General features: G+C 59.2%; 1 protein-coding gene across 1 annotated transcript in view; it reads left to right on the top strand.

Moving 5' to 3' along the window:
- Window positions 1-19245, top strand: part of IQCA1 (IQ motif containing with AAA domain 1) — a 137250-nt gene that overhangs the window by 40344 nt on the left and 77661 nt on the right. The window lies entirely within an intron of this gene.

The raw sequence follows: 19245 nt of genomic DNA, 5'->3' as shown, positions 1-19245 counted from the left end.
CACACACGGAGGTCTCAGAGCCAGGCTCCCGGGGTTCACACCCCAGCTCTGACACTGGCTGTGTGCCCTTGAGCCCACTACTAGGCCCGTCTGCGCCTCCTTCTCTTCACCTTGAAGAGGGTGTTCCTGGTGCGTCCTCGAGGGGGCAGCGGGGTGAAGACCTGCTGCAGCTTACGCAGTGATTCCCGCGTGTCGGGGGCCCTGGCGTCTCGGACACCACCTGCCGCTCACTCCGGGGTCTGCCGCCCCTGTTCACCGCGTCTCAGACTGCGCGCTGCCCTCCACGGGGGCTGGCTGGGGTGGGGGCGAGAGGGCGGTGAGGGGTATGGGGGTGGGCAGAGCCGAGGAGATAGTCACAAAGTGGGCGAACAAAATACAGACGGCGTGGAATGTGGGCCCCAGGGTGGGGCCGTGGCGTCTGAGGTCGCCTGCGACCGACGTTTCTCCTGGAAGAGGGCTTGGAGCGCTTTGCTTTGCTTTGATTTGATTTTTCACTTTTAAAATCAGTCGGATTCCCCCTCTGTGTACAGTTCTGCAACTCGGGGTTTGTCAGTTCAAGGCGGGGGGGCCTGGGGGCCTGCAGCCTCCTCATCTCACCCTGCCCCCAGGTTCTGGGCTGCAGGATTGGGGGGTGGGACCCCAGACCGGTGGCAGGCAGGGCGAGGGCAGGAATCGGCGAGGGTGAGTGGTGTGTTTGGGGTGAGGGCAGTGTCGGGGTTCCTGTCGTCCTGGGGAGGGTGTGTCCCCTGTGCCCAGGGAGGCTGCTCCGTCTCTCCTCCCCCCGGGCCTGGCTTCCAGCTCTGTCTGCCCCTCTGGACACGGCCTGTCCTCTGATCCACGTGTCTCCACGGCTCCTACACGGGCTCTGCTGAGTGCTCTCCACATGCCCTATGGGATCCCAAGGCGTAGAGATGTCGTGTAAGGTTTTCTGGGGGCTCGTGGCTCGTGAGAGGCAGGGCTGGACTTCATACTCGGGTCTTGATCTCAAAAGCCACGAAGCCCCCAAAGTACGTTCACTCTGAGCGCTCCAGCCACGGAGACCTGTCCTGGGGGCCCGCTCGGCTGGGCACGGGCTGTGCCGAGTCATTTTGTGGGAAGTGATGGCGGTTGCCGAGGCCACGGGGCCCCTCAGCCAGGACCTGGATACCTGAGGCTCTCCCTGTCCCCCCTTTCTCCTGCTCCCGAGCCCCTCCGCGCAGAGCGGGGGACCGTCCTGAGCAGGGAAGAGGGCGGGAGAAGGAACGGTGGGATTTGGGAACGCTGGCTCGTCCCGTGATTTTATAGGCGACAAAGTGGACTCGGGGAAGTCGGGTAACTTGGCTGAGAGCCTGGGTAGCTACCAGCAGAAGAGAGCTGGGTGAGAGGCCTTCTGAACGTGAGCACCGGGTCAACCGGAACCGGGTCCGGAGAGGGTCCGGCATTGTTCTCTCCGAGCACTGGGGGACGTCAGGCGAGGCCACCGACGCCGACAGTGGATGCCTTTGGGGGGCGGGCCTGGCGGTGTTCGCTGCTTCCCTGTACGTTCCAAGTTCTCTACGTGGAGGGCGGGCGCACGGGGCGCGCGGGGGGCTCGCTGCCCTGAAGTCCTCCTGTGATTGTATCGTCAGGAAGTTCTCAGACGCGGCTGTGGCCTGTGGCGGAGACGTGAGTCGTGCGGGTTACCAGTGAGAAGGCGACTGGCCTTTCTCTCCAGTTGCTTTGGGGGAAAGGGAATGTGGATGCAGGTAGGGGAGAGACGGGACCGGAAGGTCCCCACTTGGCCACCGAGGCCTTGGGAACGGGCTCCACCCCACCCCACCCCCTCACCCCACGAAAGCAGCGTCTCTGTGGCTCATCCAGGCTCCGAGTCCTGTGAGAGGCAGGCCCGGGGGGCGCTGGCAGGTGCCGGGGACACACCCTCTGTGCGGCCTGGGCTGTTCCCGCTGCCCTGGTCCAGGCCTTGGGGCCGAGCACGGTGCCTCCCCGGGCCTGGGGGCAGTGGACACGGCATGTCCCGAGATGAGCCGGTGGGCGGGGAGCTGGAGATCCGGATGATGGGTCTGAGTGTGAGCCAGGCTGGGTGCCCCTCAGCCCGGGCACCGGGCAGAGCCAGCGGGGAGCCTCTCCAATGAAACCCCGCGTGCCAGGCCCGCCCTGGAAGTCTGTTCTCGGGGTCTCAGGTGGGCCCCGAGAGGCCTCACCTCTTAAAAACATTTTTATTGACTTTAGAGAGAGAGGAAAGGAGAGAGAGAGAGAGCGAGAAACATCAATCAGTTGCCTCTGATACGTACCCCAACCGAGATCCAACCCACCCCTTGGGCATGTGCCCCGACTGGGAATTGAACCTGTGACCCTTTGGTTCACAGGAGAACGCTCAACAAACTGAGCCACACCGGCCAGGGCAAGGCTGCATTTTCTTTAATTACCTTCCACTCCCTTTATTAATTTATTATTCTGTGTGAGTGACAAGAACTCTTATCATAGGTCCTGCCCGCTTGCAAATGTTTCAGTCCACACCACAGTATTACTCACTCTGGGCTCTGTGCTGTGAGCAGGTCCTTAGGACTTACCTGTCCCACGGACACTTCGTCCCTTGACTGGTACGCTGTCCCCTGCCCCTGCATGCCCCTGTCCACCACCTTCCTACCTCTGGTTCGAGTGTGTCATGCAGCGTCTGTCCTTCGTGCCTGGTTGTTCGCGTAACCTCGTCCCTCCGGTTTCATCCGTGTTGTCACACATTGCGAGGTCCCTTCTTTGTGACGGCTGCGTAGTATTCCACTGTGCGCACCCATGACATTTCCTTCAGCCACATATCTTCGTTCAGCAGATAGTTCGGGTTTTCCCACACCTTGGCCGCCGTGAACGGTGCCGCAGTGAACCTGGGGGTGTGAAGGAAAACCCCTTCCCTCCCTGTTGTTGCCCTTTACCCACACCCACCGCTGTCCCTCACTCATTAGGCTGTGCCTGTGACACCCCCAGGGGCCCCTCAAGGCACCACCGTTCAACACTGTACAGAGGGAGGGCTCAGTCCCTCAAAGCTGCCCCCCAACTTCAGGTCCCGGACACCAATTCCAGGTGTCACCTGCACGTCTGACTGACCTGCCGCGATTCGGGGCTGGTGCTGCCCCTTGGGTGTGATCCTTTGCTGAGCGGCGCACAGGGCTCAGGGAAACTGTAACCCACGTTCACAGGTTTGTCGTGAAGGGACGTGAGCGAGGACGCGGACGAGCAGCCAGGTGGCAGAGACGCGTAGGGCAGGGGCATCTTCCCGCCTGTCCCCTGTCGCCACCTCCCGGCCCCTCGACAGCATGCTCACCAGCCCAGAAGCTCTCGAAACCCCTTCTTCGGGGACTTTATGGAGGTTCCTCATGCCGTCGTGATTAATCATCACCTCGCTTTCCTAGCCCCTCGCCGTTCTCCGGAGAACAGAGGGCGAAATGACTCCCTAGCTTCTCATTGTGGCCTGGTCTCCCTGGTGGGCAGTGCCCACCGAACAGAAGACACAGTCCCCAGGAAGTGCCAAGGGGTCCAGGACGCCGCGTCAGGAACCAGGGTCGGAGTCCCACCATCAGCGCCTTGTGCCCCGTCACTGAGGAAGGGGCCAGGGCCCAGGGGCTCTGCACCCCAGCAGGAGCAGCGTGCGCTTAGCTCCTCCTGACCACACTGCCCCTCAGGGAGCTGCCCAGGTGTGGCTGGTCACATGGTAGTTCCGTTCCCTTCTTGGCGGAGCCTCCATACTGTTTTCCATGGTGACGGCCCCACCCACGAACAGGCGGTCTCTTCCGCACACCCTCACCGCTCTCATCCTCCATCTCTCCGAGGATGCCGTCCTGCCCGCGTGAGGCGACCGCTCACTGTGGTTTCGCTGTGCGTCTCCCCGATGATCCTGAGGTCCGACGCCTTCTCACGCACCTGTTGTCCACTTGCGTGTCTTTGGAGAAATGTCTGCCTGGTTCCTTTGCCCGTGTTTTTGTTTGTTTTTTGTTGTTGTTGTTTTTTTTTTTTTTTTTTTCCTTTATTGATTTTTGAGAGAGGAAGGCAGAGGGAGAGAGAGACAGAAACATCGATGAGAGAACATTGATCGACTGGCTGCCCCCTGCACAACCCCCACTAGGGATCGGACCCACAACCTGGGCATGTGCTCTGACCGGGAATCGAACCAGTGACCTCTCGGTGCAGGGTCGACGCTCAACCACTGAGCCACACTGGCCAGACTGCCTGTTTTTTGTTTTTTTTTAAATTGGGTTTTGGTATTTTGTTTTGTTTTTGCTTTTGCTCTCAAGTTGAAGGGTTCCTGATATATTTTGATGCTAACCCTTTACCATACACACACACACACACACACACACACACACACACACACACATCTATGGTTTGCAAATATTTTCTCCCAGTCTGCAGGTCGCCTTTTTATTTTGCTGTTTCCTTTGCTACTGAAAAGCCTTTTAGTTTGATGAGTCCCACTAGCCCACGTCACCTGTGATGTTGGAGGACAGTTTGAATTTCTGACGAGCCCTGGGAGACGCAGATGACGCTGGTCCTGGGGCCGTACTCGGAGTGGCCTTGGGCTAGAGGTCCTGCCACCCTGTGCGCACCTTCCAGGGAGCGGGCGGGCGTAGGGAGTCACCCCGTGGGGGGACGGACGCCGCGGGAAGACCGAAGCCCCAAACCTGCCAGTCGGCTGAAGCCCCTGACCTGGGAGTCGGGTGAGCACGGAGCAGTCTCTCCTTGCACAAAGCCTCGGTTTGTTTGAGGACGCTCTTCACTTCTGTGTCGTGTGGCGACGTGCGCCAGCTTATGTGGCTTCAGACAGAAGGGATCGTCTGTGCGTGCCATAAACGATGTCCTCACCGCGTGATCGAATGGGGTCCCAGAGTCTTCAGAATTACGCCCCGTGCCCTAAAGCCAGCCATTTCAGTGACCCACTCCGTTGCTGTGGACGAGAGGTTATTTTTGAAAGTGGCACAGGAGACGTGAGTTGAACACGCACGTGGTGAGCATTCGGCCGGCCGGCCGCTTCCTGCTCTTTCCTAAGCCTCCTGGATTCTCGCCTGAGAAAGGGGGGCGGTTTGCTCCCTTAACGCGGGGAGGCTGGTGGATGATGAGGCCTGGGGTTTTGAAAATGTGCGCCCTGGCCGGTTTGGCTCAGCGGTGAGTGTCGGCCCGTGGACCAGGGAGTCGCAGGTTCGATTCCAGTCCAGGGCACGGTTGGGTCTCCGTCCCTGGTCGGGTCGCGAAGGAGGCAACCAGTCGATGTGTCTCTCGTGGATGTTTCTCTCTCCCTCCCTCCCTCCCACTCTATCTGAAGATGAATGGGAAAATGTCCTTGGGTGAGGACATAAAAAATAAATAAAATAGAAAATATGAGTCTGTGCAGAGAAACGGGGACACCTGTTAGAATGGGGCGGTCTTTCCGTCCCCTGAGGTGACACTGCTGCCCGGCGTCCGCTTTTCTGCACAACACGCATGTAGACAGAAGGGGGGACAGAGCAGATGGCCTGTTCTCCCCGCAGACGGCAACCACACCAGCACAGTCAAACGTCATCAGTACCACACCCCCCTTTCCATGTCATAAAAGGGGGGCGGGCGGGGAGGTTGCCCCAGAATCTGAAGGTGCGCAAAGGTAACACTTTCAGATCAAGAAGGGAGCTTCTGTCTCGGGTGATATGTGTACGAGGTCGCACTAACAGGTGGAAACATCAAGGGATGAGGCGGCTTTGGTAACAGCCACCAGGAAAGGGCCGTGTCTGCACAACCCCCCACCAGGCGCCGTGACCGAGCCCCCCTCCCCACGTGGACTGAGCCCCCCTCCCCGATGCGCGGTGACCGAGCCCCCCCCCCCGCGTGAACTGAGCCCTCCTCCCCGATGCGCGGTGACCGAGCCCCCCTCCCCGATGAGTGGTGACCGAGCCCACCCCCATGCGTGGTGACCAAGCCCCCCCATGCGCCGTGACCAAGCCCCCCCTCCCCAATGCGCGGTGACCGAGCCCCCCTCCCTGATGCGCGGTGACCGAGCCCCCCCTCCGCGTGGTGACCGAGCCCCCCCATGCGCCGTGACTGAGCCCCCCTCCTCAATGTGCGGTGACCGAGCCCCCCTCCCCAATGAGTGGTGACCGAGCCCCCCCCCATGCGCGGTGACCGAGCCCCCTCCCCCATGCACAGTGACTGAGCACCCCCCATGCGCGGTGACCGAGCCCCCTCCCCCATGCGCCATGACCGAGCCCCCCTCCCCGATGCGCGGTGACCGAGCCCCCCCCCATGCGTGGTGACCGAGCCCCCCCCATGCGTGGTGACCGAGCCCCCTCCCCCATGCACAGTGACCGAGCCCCTGTGCGGCCTTTATGGAGTGTCGGGGATTTACGGGCAGCGAGCGGCACTTGGGGGCTTCTGTGCAGCGGCACCAGCCGCGCCCCTCAGAACGGGAGATTTACGGGCCTGCTGACATGGATGGAGGGGCCTGGATGGCCTGGGGTGCCGGCCGGAAACCCCGCCGTCCATATATTTTTCGCACTTGATGAAACGCAGATAAATCTCTGTCCCGCGCGTCTGCCGTGGGGGGACCCGCCGAAGCTCGGCGTCAGACCCCAGGGGGGAAATCCATCCCGTAAGTAGCTCTGCTTTTCAAACCTCCGCCAGCTTGGAGCTGGCCATTCTCACTCTTGCACGAGAATTTCTGACAAGGTGCGTAAATTTGTCACAGGCCCCGACTTCACCCCGTGTTCCCGACCCTCAGAAAGTGGGCGCTCGGGTGCTTTGCTCCTCGGGCTTCCGCGGTAGAAGGCGGGGCGCAGATGCTACCTCGAAGGCATTTTGTAAGCAAGGAGCGGGAATCACCCAGTGGCCTCGGAGAAATTAACACCGTCCTCCCCACCGGCGGTGTCACGTGGGACGAACACCCAGTGTTTGCAGAGCTGAAAGGACATTTGGAAATTGGAAATTGGCACACAGTGCTTGCCGTTCGGTAACGGAACCCGGCTCGTCCCCCGCACCGCGTGGCGGAGAGGGAAGCGGCCCCTTCCCCGCCGTGGAGCGACTTGCTCAGGCCACACCGCCAACGAGCGGCAGGGGCCCAGGCTGCTTCGTTTCCAGTAAAACTGTCTCCATCACACGCGGTCTCCCGAACGCGGCGACGCTGCGTCTCGGGCCTTACTTTCAGGCTCTGTCACCGGGACACCAGAGGGCGTGCGCTGTGCGTGGCCTGAGGTCGGCTGTGCCGTGAGACCCGGGTGGGGCTGGGCGGTGCAGCCGAGCCTGCGGGTCCTGGAGGTGCCCAGAGCCCGGCTCTGCGTGGACAGGGCGCTCACACCGTGCAGGCCCCTCCCCGCCCCCCTGTGTCCACGGCCATCATCGAAGTGCACGGCCTTCTGTTCTGTGGGGCTGTTGACTCCCAGGTGGACCTCCCGTCCAGGTCGCCCTCTGCACCCCAGACGCGGAGGCCCAGCTGCCCAGCTGTGTCCCCACAGGCCTCTCACCCCTCCCACTGCCCCCCGGCAGGTGGTAAACCCACCTCCATCAGTCAGAAAATGCCGTTGGTTCTGCCCGCAGACTACGCCCCGCCCCGAGCCCAGCACTGGTCCGGCCCCTCACTGACAGCGGAGCCATCAGCCCTGGCCTGGGCCCGAGCCTCCTCGGCATGGCCCTGCTCCCACCCTGTCCCCCGCATGCTGACAGCACATTCGCCCCCTGTTGCTGAGCACCAGAGTTACCCCCAAGCGAGTGGCTCCACTCAGCTTCCACTGACGATCACGCAGCTTCTGTGGGTAGAAGTGTGGGCACCACTGAGCTGGGCCCTCTGCCCGGGGCTCACCGGCTCATCCGGGAGTCGGCCGGGGCTACGGTCTCATCTGTGGGCAGCCAGACTGGGGACCTGGCTCCTTGCTGGCTGTTGGCCGAGGTCGCCCCAGCCCCTGGCCAGGTGGCTTCATCAGAGCCCGCAGGGAGCAGGTGGGAGGAAGCAGAGCAGTCAGGGAAGGGCAGTCCTTTGTCCTGCTGGGCTCTGCTGGCGGCAGGCAGGCCGCAGGTCCCGCCGCCACGCGCGGAGAGGAAATGCAGGGGGTGTGAGCACCCGGAGGCAGAGCACCGGGCTCCCTGAGAGGCTTTGCGAACCCCCCTGCCCCAGCCGAGGCTGGTCCCGCCGCCACGCGCGGAGAGGAATTGCAGGGTGGCGTGAGCACCCGGAGGCAGAGCACCCGGCTCCCTGAGAGGCTTTGCGAACCCCCCTGCCCCAGCCGAGGCAGGTCCCCCCGCCCGTGGCCCCTTTCACTCCAGGAAAGTGATTCTGGGCCCACTGCCCTGTGGCCGCGGACAGCCTGAGCTCCCAGAGGCTCAGACCAGCTCAGGGACACCTCCCCTCTGAGGGCTGGGGCCCTGCCCCCGACACCCCTCCTCGGGAACCTCAGCACTGGGCACGCTGCTCCCCAGCCTCGCCCCAGGACTGCCCCCGGATGTGTTCGTCCTCCCTCTCGGGGTCTGGGGAAGGGAGGCGGAGGCTGGGCTAACCCCTGGCCCAGCCGTCATTCCAGTGCTTGGCGACTTCCAGCGGCACAAAGTGGACCACGAGTATTTGTCCCCAGAAACATAACTGTTAAGTGGCAGGAACATGTAATGTTTTACACATCAGTAAAAGCAATATGACCATTTTGGTTCGTGCAGAAAAACCCTTTGATAAAAATCAAATGCTCACAAGCAGGAAGACAAGAGTTAATTCTCAGCATAATAAACTGTAGGATTTTATAACCTCTGTTTGCTGCTTCCCAGTGTGTCCAGCAGTGTCGACCTCGTAGTGGACACTCACGGAACATGCTTTAAATGAGCAAATGAATGAATGAAACACTCAGTATTTTTAAAGCAAAAGAGAACTATACGCCCGACCAGTGCGGCTCAGTGGTTGAGCGCTGACCCATGTCCCAAGAGGTCACCGGTTCGATTCCCGGTCAGGGCACATGCCCAGGTTGTGGGCCCGATCTCCAGTGGGGGGCGTGCAGGAGGCGGCCAATCGATGTTCTCTGTCATCAATGTTTTATCTCTCTCTCTCTCCCTTCCTCTCTCTCTAAAATCAATTTTTTTATTCTTTTTTTTTTTTTATCCTCACCCAAGGACATTTTTCAATATTTTGTTCAGATAGAGTGGGAGGGGGAGAGAGAGAGAGAGAAACATCGACGTGAAAGGGACACATCGAGTGGCTGCCACCCGCACGACCCAACCAGGGTCGGAGACAAACTGCAACTGAGATACATGCCCTTAGCGGGAACCGAACCTGGGTCTCTCTGGACCGCAGGCTGATGCTCTAACCGCTGAACCAAACCGGCCAGGGCTCTAAAATCAATTAAAAAAAATTTTTTTTTTAAAGAGAGAGCTATACACTTCACGAGGAAACACTATAGCCCTTCCCTCGAAAGAAAAGAGCAATGTGAATGGCCTTCGCCCTGACAACAGTTAGTGCCGCCGTGTAAGTGACTGTTAATATGACGACACGAAAGCAAGTAAGAGGAGCACCCATTGTACAGGAAGGTGTTAAAACGCACCTGTAGCCGGCGCTGGAACTGGAGCGGGAGAGAAGTCTCTGGAAGTGCCGGGCCTGGAGGCGCAGAGGAGGGGCGGGCGAGCCGCCTGGAGGCCGGGCGGGCCGGCTTCTGCTGCAGTGTGAGCTTGACGCGCCTGCTCCGGGAATTTATAGAGAGAACACAATTTCAATTAAAATCCCAACAGGATTAGTTATTGGCCTCGAAAACATACTTATTAAAGTCGTTGGGGTTAAAGGAAGGGAGGACAAATGGCGCTGTGTGTTCAAATGTATTATAAAGAAAAATAAGGTGAGTGCACGCCACTGACATCCAGGCACCAACATAGATCAGAGCAGAGCCGAGCGCCCAGGGCCGGGGACGGAGAAGGATGCGGGCGGCGTGTGATAGATCCAGTGGAAACGTAGTAAGAATGGGAAAAATAGAGTTGCAGCAAGTAGGTTGCTTAATTCTTGAAGCCAACGAGTAATGAAAGCAGAATGGAGAATGTAGCTCCCCGAGAGAGAGGTCAGAATTTTCCAACGATGGAAACAATGAATTTCCAAAGAAAATTGCACTCATTCCATTATAGAGATTCCAGGGTTCGTAGAATCCTCCACCCCTGAAGTAAGAAGACGTGGAAGGGACTGGGCGGACAGAAGCAGCCGGGAGCAAGTCAGCCCCCCAGAGCCATCGGCCTGGACAGCGGGACCTGGGAGATGCTCTCCGGCCCCGAGGGGATCTGGTGGCTCCTTGGCTTCTGTCATTCGGGACAGAGCAGCGCCATTTGCTTGTGAAAACTATTAAGCGATGTCTGAAGTTTTCTAGATAATAAAGCCCATATTCAGTGTTCATATTTCAATTTCCCTAAATAGCTTTCAGGGAATAACTTAAAACCTGTCTTTTGGAAACTGTACTTTTTAATACAAATTAAATAGTGTTCCCAAAGGCTGAATTCTTGCTTTAAGAAACATAAACACCCCCGTCCGGCCAGTGTGGCTCAGTGGTTGAGTGTTGACCCTGCACCAAGAGGTCATGGTTTGGTTCCCGGTCAGGGCACATGCCCAGGTTGCAGGCCGATCCCCAGTGCGGGGCGTGCAGGAGGCGGCCAATCGATGTTCTTTCTCATCGGTGTTTCTCTCTCTCCCTCTCACTTCCTCTCTCTCTAAAATCAATAAAGGAAAAAAAAAAAAAAGGAACGTAGCCCCCAAGACATGCCGGCACTTGCCTGGAGGCGACCAAACGCAGACAGAGCCCGGCACACCCACGCGCCCACAGCCCCTGGGCTCCGCGCCGTTTCTCAGCCCTGTGCTGGGCGGCCCTCCTGCTCTCGCCCTCCTCTCCTGCCCTGTTCTTCGATGGGGCGGAGTCAGCGCGTCTTCACCTGCGCCCTCGAGGTAGCTCCCGGCAGCCACGGGGGTGGCACTCTGCACCGCTCTCCCAGCTGCGGAGTCCACCTCGGCCTCACCCCTGCGGGACTGGGAGGGCCCGTGGAAGTTGGGGCGGGCGAGATGACACGCCAGCAGGGACTGCGCGCTCACGCTGTACCTCAGCACAGTGACCCCTGCGGGACTGGGAAGGCCCGTGGAAGTTGGGGGCGGGCGAGATGACATGCCAGCGGGGACTGCGCGCTCACGCTGTACCTCAGCACAGTGACCACCGTTCACGGGCAACCAGACGGCTCTGGAAGTAAGATCCAAAGCACCAGGGAAGGCCGTGGACACAATGGCTGCAGGCACAGGGCTGGCAGAGTCCGCGCCTCCCGAGTCTATGCCTGCAGGGGGCGCTGTGCTGACGGGCAGTAGGCAGAGGCTCGCGGCCCTGGGAGCACCGTGGAGGCTGCACAGAGAGGCTGCCGGGTCCGAAACCCACTGACCACTCCCCTCTCCGTCCTGAGTACGCGTCTCAGCGAGACCTCGGGCTGTGGGACAAGAGGCCCCTGGCTTATTTGATCAAAAACGTGCTTTACGCAGGGTAGTCGGGGAAGACCTCTCTGGTACGATGACATCTGAGCGAGTGAGGGACACACGCTGGGTGTGGTGTTTTACCTGGGAGTGAGCCTCTCTGAGGAGGGCGTGTCCAGGGCCCAGGTAGAGGGAGGAGCCTCTGGAACCAGGTGTCAGACAGGAAGTGGTGGGAGGTGAGCCGGGCGGCCAGGGGAGGCCGCGTGGAGGCCACGTGAGTGGAGGCACCGTGAGTGGAGGCCACGTGAGTGGAGGCACCGTGAGTGGAGGCCACGTGAGTGGAGGCCACGTGAGTGGAGGCCACCGTGAGTGGAGGCCACGTGAGTGGAGGCCCCGTGAGTGGAGGCACCGTGAGTGGAGGCCCCGTGAGGGGAGGCCCCGTGAGTGGAGGCACCGTGCAGTGCGGTGTTCAGTCCCGGACGCTCCCAGCAGTGAAGGGGGGTGCTTTATGAACGGCGCGTGAACTGGGGTGCAGGTCAACAGCTGCGTGGCATTGGTCTCATTCGGAACGACAGAGTCGGTGACCTGGGGCACAGACGTGGCTCGGCCTCGGCTTTAGAAGGGCCACTAGAGCTGGCGCGTGGGGCAGAGACGAAGGCGGGCGGCTCAGAGACCGTTAGTCACAGACGCACGAGCCCGAGACAGTGGTGGCCGGGCCAGCAGAGGCCGTGAGAAGTGGGCAGATTCTGGATGTGCTCGGAGGCAGCGCCCAAGGGCTGCTGGCGGTCAACACAGTGTGAGAGAGGGGCGTCGAGGGGAGTCTGGGGTTGCCCTTGGAGCGCCAGGAGTTTCCACCTTCGGAACGGGGGAAGGGGGAGAAGAGGCTGTCTGGGTGTGGAGGTGAGAACGAGGCTGCGCTGGAGCATTTACGTTGGAGGCCCCTCCGGAGGGACGTGGTGGGCAGGCAGCTGAGTGTCCGAGTCTGCAGTTCAGGGCGAGGCGGACACAGGGGACCCCGGTTCGGGAGAGGTGCAGCGTGCTGGTCAGGAGGTCAGGAGGGTTGCACACAGAAAGGAAGGGCAGGAAAGAGTCCTGGGACCCAGGGCTCACTGGTGGGGAGACTCCCCGTAGAGAAGGCCCAGCAGGTGGCCGGTGGGGACAGGAGAGCGGGGGGATCCCAGTCAGCAAAGCGGCTTAGGGAGAAGCAGGAGCCGGGGGAGAAGCAGGAGCTCGGGGAGAAGCAGGAGTTCGGGGAGAAGCAGGAGCCGGGGGAGAAGCAGGAGCTCGGGGAGAAGCAGGAGCTCGGGGAGAAGCAGGAGCTCGGGGAAAAGCAGGAGCAGGGAGAAGCAGGAGCTCGGGGAGGAGCAGGAGCTCGGGGAGAAGCAGGAGCAGGGAGAAGCAGGAGCTCGGGGAGGAGCAGGAGCTCGGGGAGAAGCAGGAGCTCGGGGAGAAGCAGGAGCTCGGGGAGGAGCAGGAGCTCGGGGAGAAGCAGGAGCTCGGGGAGAAGCAGGAGCAGGGAGGAGCAGGAGCTCGGGGAGAAGCAGGAGCTCGGGGAGAAGCAGGAGCTCGGGGAGAAGCAGGAGTTCGGGGAGAAGCAGGCGCTCGGGGAGAAGCAGGAGCCGGGGGAGAAGCAAGAGTGGGGAGAAGCAGGAGCTCGGGGAGAAGCAGGAGCGGGGAGAAGCAGGAGCTCGGGGAGAAGCAGGAGCAGGGAGAAGCAGGAGCAGGGAGAAGCAGGAGCTCGGGGAGAAGCAGGAGCAGGGAGAAGCAGGAGCTCGGGGAGAAGCAGGAGCAGGGAGAAGCAGGAGCAGGGAGAAGCAGGAGCAGGGAGAAGCAGGCGCTCGGGGAGAAGCAGGAGCGGGGAGAAGCAGGAGCTCGGGGAGAAGCAGGAGCGGGGAGAAGCAGGTGCTCGGGGAGAAGCAGGAGCTCGGGGAGAAGCAAGAGCTTGGGGAGAAGCAGGAGCTCGGGGAGAAGCAGGCGCTCGGGGAGAAGCAGGAGCCAGGACTGCTACGGGTGCTGTGATGTGAACTTCCATCCAAGGCAGAGGGGAGGTACCTGGAGGGCCGTGCTCAGAGGCAGGGGGAGCCAGGGGTGCGTAGCCTGGAGCCCCAGGAAAGGGAACCTTTCACAAAAGAGGGCTCAGACTCGGCCACCTGGGTGCCCACCCTGCTCCAGTATGACCTCATCTGAACTCACTGACCTTGGCAATGATCCTGTCTCCAAAGAAGGTCACATTCTGAGGTCCTGGAGGCTGAGACTTCAAATTTGAACTGAGGGGACCGATGCCACACCAGCTTGTGAACCTGAAGGGCTCTGGAGGAGCTGGGCGCCGAGGGGGGCGGAGGGGTGTGCGAGGAGCTGGAGGGGGAGAAGCCCTGGGCGGGGAGTTTTCCGAAGGAGCGAGGCCCGGGCATGCCTCAGACAGGGTGGCTCCCTCTGGGGGGCCGGCTGGGGGAAGGGCCCGGAGGAGTAAGGGGAGGGCAGGAAGCCAGGAGCTGCAGGGCGGGGCTGGCCAGAGTCCTGGGGGCAGTGGTCCTCTACCGATGAGGCCGGGGGCCAGTCGGGACTGGGACAGCCCAGTGGTCCCTGGGAAGACGGCAGCTGGCCTCTTGCCTCCCCCGGGTCGTATCTAGGCAGCTGGTCCAGAGCCTCGGCTGTGAGAGGGGCTGGGGGTCTCTCCAGGCAGAGGGCCCATCTTCTGTCATTTCTGTGGCTTGAAGAGTGTCCGCGTTCACACGTGTCAGCCCTTCGCACAGGGCGGCTTCTCGGGGCAGGTGGCCTGGACGGCACCTCGGGTGTCCAGTCGTTGCAGCTGGTGAAAGGACACCCCATCAGTGTCCCGTGGAAGAGAAAGGCCGGTCTCGCCCCTCAGTGACCCTAGGGCTTCGGGGAGACAAGACAGGAATGATGCCCCCGGGGAGGCTGGGTGGGGACAGGTGGACCGGAGTCCGCAGAAACCGGACACTGTGTTACTACTTTCACGTTTTCCTGACACCACACGATTTGAAGCCCTCGGCTACTCCCCTGAAAGTCAGTCCCCAGGTGGGCTGCCACCTGCAGGGATGATGTCACCCCAGCAGTTTGTGCCAGAAACACGTGGGAGCCAAGGTAATGTTCCATTCACTCACGTCTGAGTGTGAGCGTCTCCCCCGGAGGGTCAGAGCCCCAAAACACTCGTCACCTTCGCCTTCCTGACGAGGGGCAGTGACAGGTCCCTCGTGTCCTCGTCCTGAGCCCGACGGCCGCGGGGAAGGTGGCGTTCCCATCTCGGCCATAGCGCACACTGAAGACCTGGGGTGACCCGGCAGCCAAGGACGTGCCATCGAATTAAAAAGCCCTTTTGTCTTAGCGTGACCCAGCCCCAGGGACAGAGCCCTGACCGGGGCGAAGCCAGGGCACCCTCGGAATGTTGCCAGGAAGGGGCAGCCGCTGTGGGAGCAGAGGTCCCCTTGCCACGGGTGGGGTGAAGCGGCATGAGCACGAGGGGGTGTGTGTGTGTGTCCCCATGTGCCACGCACAAGCTAGTTTACATTCTTCAGGATGAGACCCGTTCAGTTTCAGATTATTAACTGTTTAAACCGTGTGGCTAACAAGAACTAAGTATCTTCATTTACCCTTTCAAAATAAATATATGTAATGTTATTTTGCAAAAAGCACTGTGAAAAATGTATGTTATTGAATCTCACTATGACAGTTGATGTGCGACAAAGTGAAGAATTCCACTGTAAAAATGGAACCTGTAAATCCTCCAGCTTTTCGTTTATAGAAAGTGCTAGGTCTGCCATGAGTCCTCATGACCATTCAAGCTTCAAATGTGGAAATGAAGGTGTGCAGTGGAGTCTCTCGTGACGGGGGCACGAAGGAGCGAGGGCTCTGAGGTTCACGCCAGTGTATCCGCGGTTTTTATCCAAGAACTCGCGGGGCCAAGGGATGCACAGATCAAGGCAAAACATGATCAGGCAAGTGTACGAGGCTTGAGCTACGAGCCTTGTGGACAGGCAGCATCGGAGGTCGAGCATGTGCATCGGCCAGATGCTGTGCAGACTGACTGTGGGACGTGAGCTGCGTAAGGGCAAGGTTGACGTCCTTGAGTGGGCCATCCCTGTCTCCCATCACGGCATCCGGAACGGAGCTGGTGCTAAACTGGTGCTTGTTGATTGACTATGTGAATAAATGGATGGGTTAATGAAAAAATGGTTGGATGGGTGGGTGGATAGATGGATGATTGGATGGATGGATGGATGGATGGATGGATGGATGGATGGATGGATGGATGGACAAATGGTCACATGGATGTATGGGTGGATGGGTGGATGGACGGATGGGTGGGTGGGTGGGTGGGTGGATGGATGGATGGATGGATGGATGGATGGATGGATAGACAAATGAACGGATGGATGTATGGGTGGGTGGGTGGATGGATGGATGGATGGACAAATGGATGGATGGATGGATGGATGGATGGATGGACAAATGGATGGATGGATGGATGGATGGATGCATGAATGGATGGATGGATGGATGGACAAATGGACGGATGGATGTATGGGTGGATGGGTGGATGGATGGATGGATGGACAAATGGATGGATGGATGGATGGATGGATGGATGGATGGATGGATGCATGAATGGATGGATGGATGGATGGACAAATGGACGGATGGATGTATGGGTGGATGGGTGGATGGATGGATGGATGGACAAATGGATGGATGGATGGATGGATGCATGAATGGATGGATGGATGGATGGACAAATGGACGGATGGATGTATGGGTGGATGGGTGGATGGATGGATGGATGGACAAATGGATGGATGGATGGATGGATGCATGAATGGATGGATGGATGGATGGACAAATGGACGGATGGATGTATGGGTGGATGGGTGGGTGGGTGAATGGATGGATGGATGGGTGGGTGGACAAATGGACGGATGGATGGACAAATGGATGGATGGATGGATGGATGGATGGGTGGATGGGTGGATGGGTAGATGGATGGATGGATGGGTGGATGGGTGGATGGATGGATGGATGGATGGATGGATGGATGGATGGATGGGTGGATGGGTAGATGGATGGATGGATGGGTGGATGGGTGGATGGGTGGATGGGTGGATGGATGGATGGATGGGTGGATGGGTGGATGGGTGGATGGGTGGATGGATGGGTGGATGGGTGGATGGATGGATGGATGGATGGATGGATGGATGGATGGATGGGTGGATGGGTGGATAAGTGTGTGAGGCCACCAAAGTAGCTGTGAGGATGTAGCTCCACAGACAGAATGTCACACGCAGCGTGCACTCACCCGCCATCCTCACGTTTGTCCACAGACACGCACTCACTGCATCGTGTCCAGTTCCTTTGGAAGCAGCGCTGCAGGCTGAGTCACCTTCCCCCAGAATGAGCCCAACGGGAAAGACTCAGAGACCTGAGCCGTTTTGTCCAGACAATGACTTAACTGTCTTAAAATGTTCGACCAGCAACGGGGGAAGGGAAGGAGTCTGATGCGGTTTGTCCCCAGAAGGGGAAACAGGAACCCCGGAGGCACGTTGCAGTTGGTCCAGTGTCAGAAAGGACCGCATGGCAGCTGAGGCTCTGGAAGTGGAGGGGCTGCCTGGGGGCACAGGCGACCGACACGAGGCGTCTGAGCAGTGGCTCCGAGAGATGATGCAGAGCAGGACCCCTGCGGTCGCCAGGACCCCTCCGGGATCCAAAGGTCCACTCCTTCCGTACGAGCACTGAGACATGATGTGGCCTGGTTCCTGGCATCTGCACCAGAACACAGGGGGGAGCAGCAGAGAGCAGGCAGGCACCCCCACTCAGAATCCCCACGGTCCTCACCGGCAGGCACCTGTCGTCGACACGGTTTCATTTCTAAGCAGTAAGAGATGCTGAGTTATTAAGACTTCAGCCTTGAACACGCAGCGTTTTAACATTCCCCGCGACAGAGTCAGGAGTACCGTCCGCCGCACGCCGAGGGTCCCCGCGTCCCTGCGCCTGCGGAGAGCCTGGGACGCTGCCAGCTTCCAGCTGGCCCGGCCGCTCTTTACGGAATGTCGCTTTTATTTAGGGAGAAACAAAACACTGACGAACTTGCCACTCAGAGTCGGTTTGGGGGGAGACATTTTCTCAAAAATGAACCCACATGAGCCTGAACGAAAACAACCAAGACTATTTGTTGCCAACAGTAAAACTCGGCTTTCTGGCAAAAACTGAAATTTCAGAAGCTCCGTGGCACCTCCTCGCGTTCGGCAGCTGCCAGGCGTGGGAGGTGAGGGGCTGTGCCAGGCCTGGGGAGACCGCCCGGCCCGGGAACCTGACGACCAGCACCTGGTGGCACAGCAGCGGGCGCGCAAGGCGGGCGCGGGTTTCGTGGGCGGCAGGAGGGCGTTCGCCGCTGTGGTGTCAGACCCCACGTCGCACGGGCCTTGGGGAAGCTGCCCCTTGCCCAGTGCGCTGCAGCAGCAAAGCGTGACGTGCTCAGCTGTCCGAAGGCTGCTAACCCCTGGCCGGCTGGGTCAGCGCCGCAGTGCTGGCCTGAAGACCGAAGGGTCTCGGGTTTGATTCCCGGTCAAGGCACGTACCTGGGCCGTAGGTTCGATCCCCTGCCCTGGTCAGGGTCGTGCGGGAGGCAGCCCATCCATGTCTCTCCCTCCCTCCCTCCCTCCCTTCCACTCTGTCTAACATTCAGTGGAAAAACATCCTCGAGTGCGGATTAACAAAAAACTGGAAATAAAAATAAATAAAAGGCTATTCAAGTGGTCCTCTCTTTTCCAATTACGTGTCTGTGGGGGACCAGGTGTCCTTCCTAATGCTTCAACCGAAATTACGCGTGGTGGCCGTTCGGGGCCGGGGCAGACAGGGCCTCCAGACAGACCTTCAAGTGACCGCACAGATTCACAACAGTGACATTCTCCTCCCTGTTTCTTTTCTGATGGGGGAAACGTGTTCATTAAAAATGATATTTCTATTAACATAGAATGAGTTTATTATTGTGTTTTGTTTTTTTTTATCCTCACCCAAGGACATTTTTTCCATTTTTTGTTCAGGTAGAGTGGGAGGGAGAGAGAGAGAAACATCGACATGAGAGGGACACATCCACTGGCTTCCTCCCCCATGACCCCGACCAGGGCTGGGGACAAACCGCAACCGAGGTACATGCCCTTGACCGGAATCGAACCTGTGACTCTTCGGTCAGCGGGTCAACGCTCTAACCACTGAGCAAAACTGGCCAGGGCTATTGTGATTTTTAAACGAATTAAAAACAATATTTTAGAAATTTCTGTTTTACTATCTAATTCAGTAAATATCAGTAGCAACAACACATTTCCTAAAGCGCTTTGGGGATACTGAAAACTTGTTTAGGAGTCTTGCCCGGCAGGAGTGGCTCAGTTGGTTGAGCGTCATCCTGTGCACTGAAAGGTTGTGGGTTCGAATCCTGATCAGGGCACATGTCTGGGTTACAGGTAATGATCCCCAGTCAGGGCACATACGGGAGGCAACCGATCGACGTTCCTGTCTCACATCGATGTCTCCCTCTCTTTCTCTTTCTCTAAGCATGTCCTCGGGTGAGGATTAAAAAGTAAATAAAATAGCCCTGGCCGGTTTGGCTCAGCGGTTAAAGTGTCGACCTGCGGTCCGGAGAGACCCGGGTTCGGTTCCCGCTAAGGGCACGTACTTCGGTTGCAGTTTGTCCCCGGCCCTGGTTGGTCGTGCGGGTGGCAGCCACTCGATGTGTCCCTTCACATCGATGTTTCTCTCTCTCTCCCTTCCTCTCTCTCCCTCCCACTCTATCTGAACAAAAAATGGAAAAATGTCCTCGGGTGAGGATTAAAAAAAAAAAGTAAATAAAATAG

The sequence above is a fragment of the Molossus molossus genome, unplaced genomic scaffold (genome assembly GCF_014108415.1).
Source record: "Molossus molossus isolate mMolMol1 unplaced genomic scaffold, mMolMol1.p scaffold_m16_p_11, whole genome shotgun sequence".
In the NCBI taxonomy this organism is placed as follows: Eukaryota; Metazoa; Chordata; class Mammalia; order Chiroptera; family Molossidae; genus Molossus; species Molossus molossus.
This window is presented reverse-complemented; position numbering and strand designations above follow the sequence as displayed.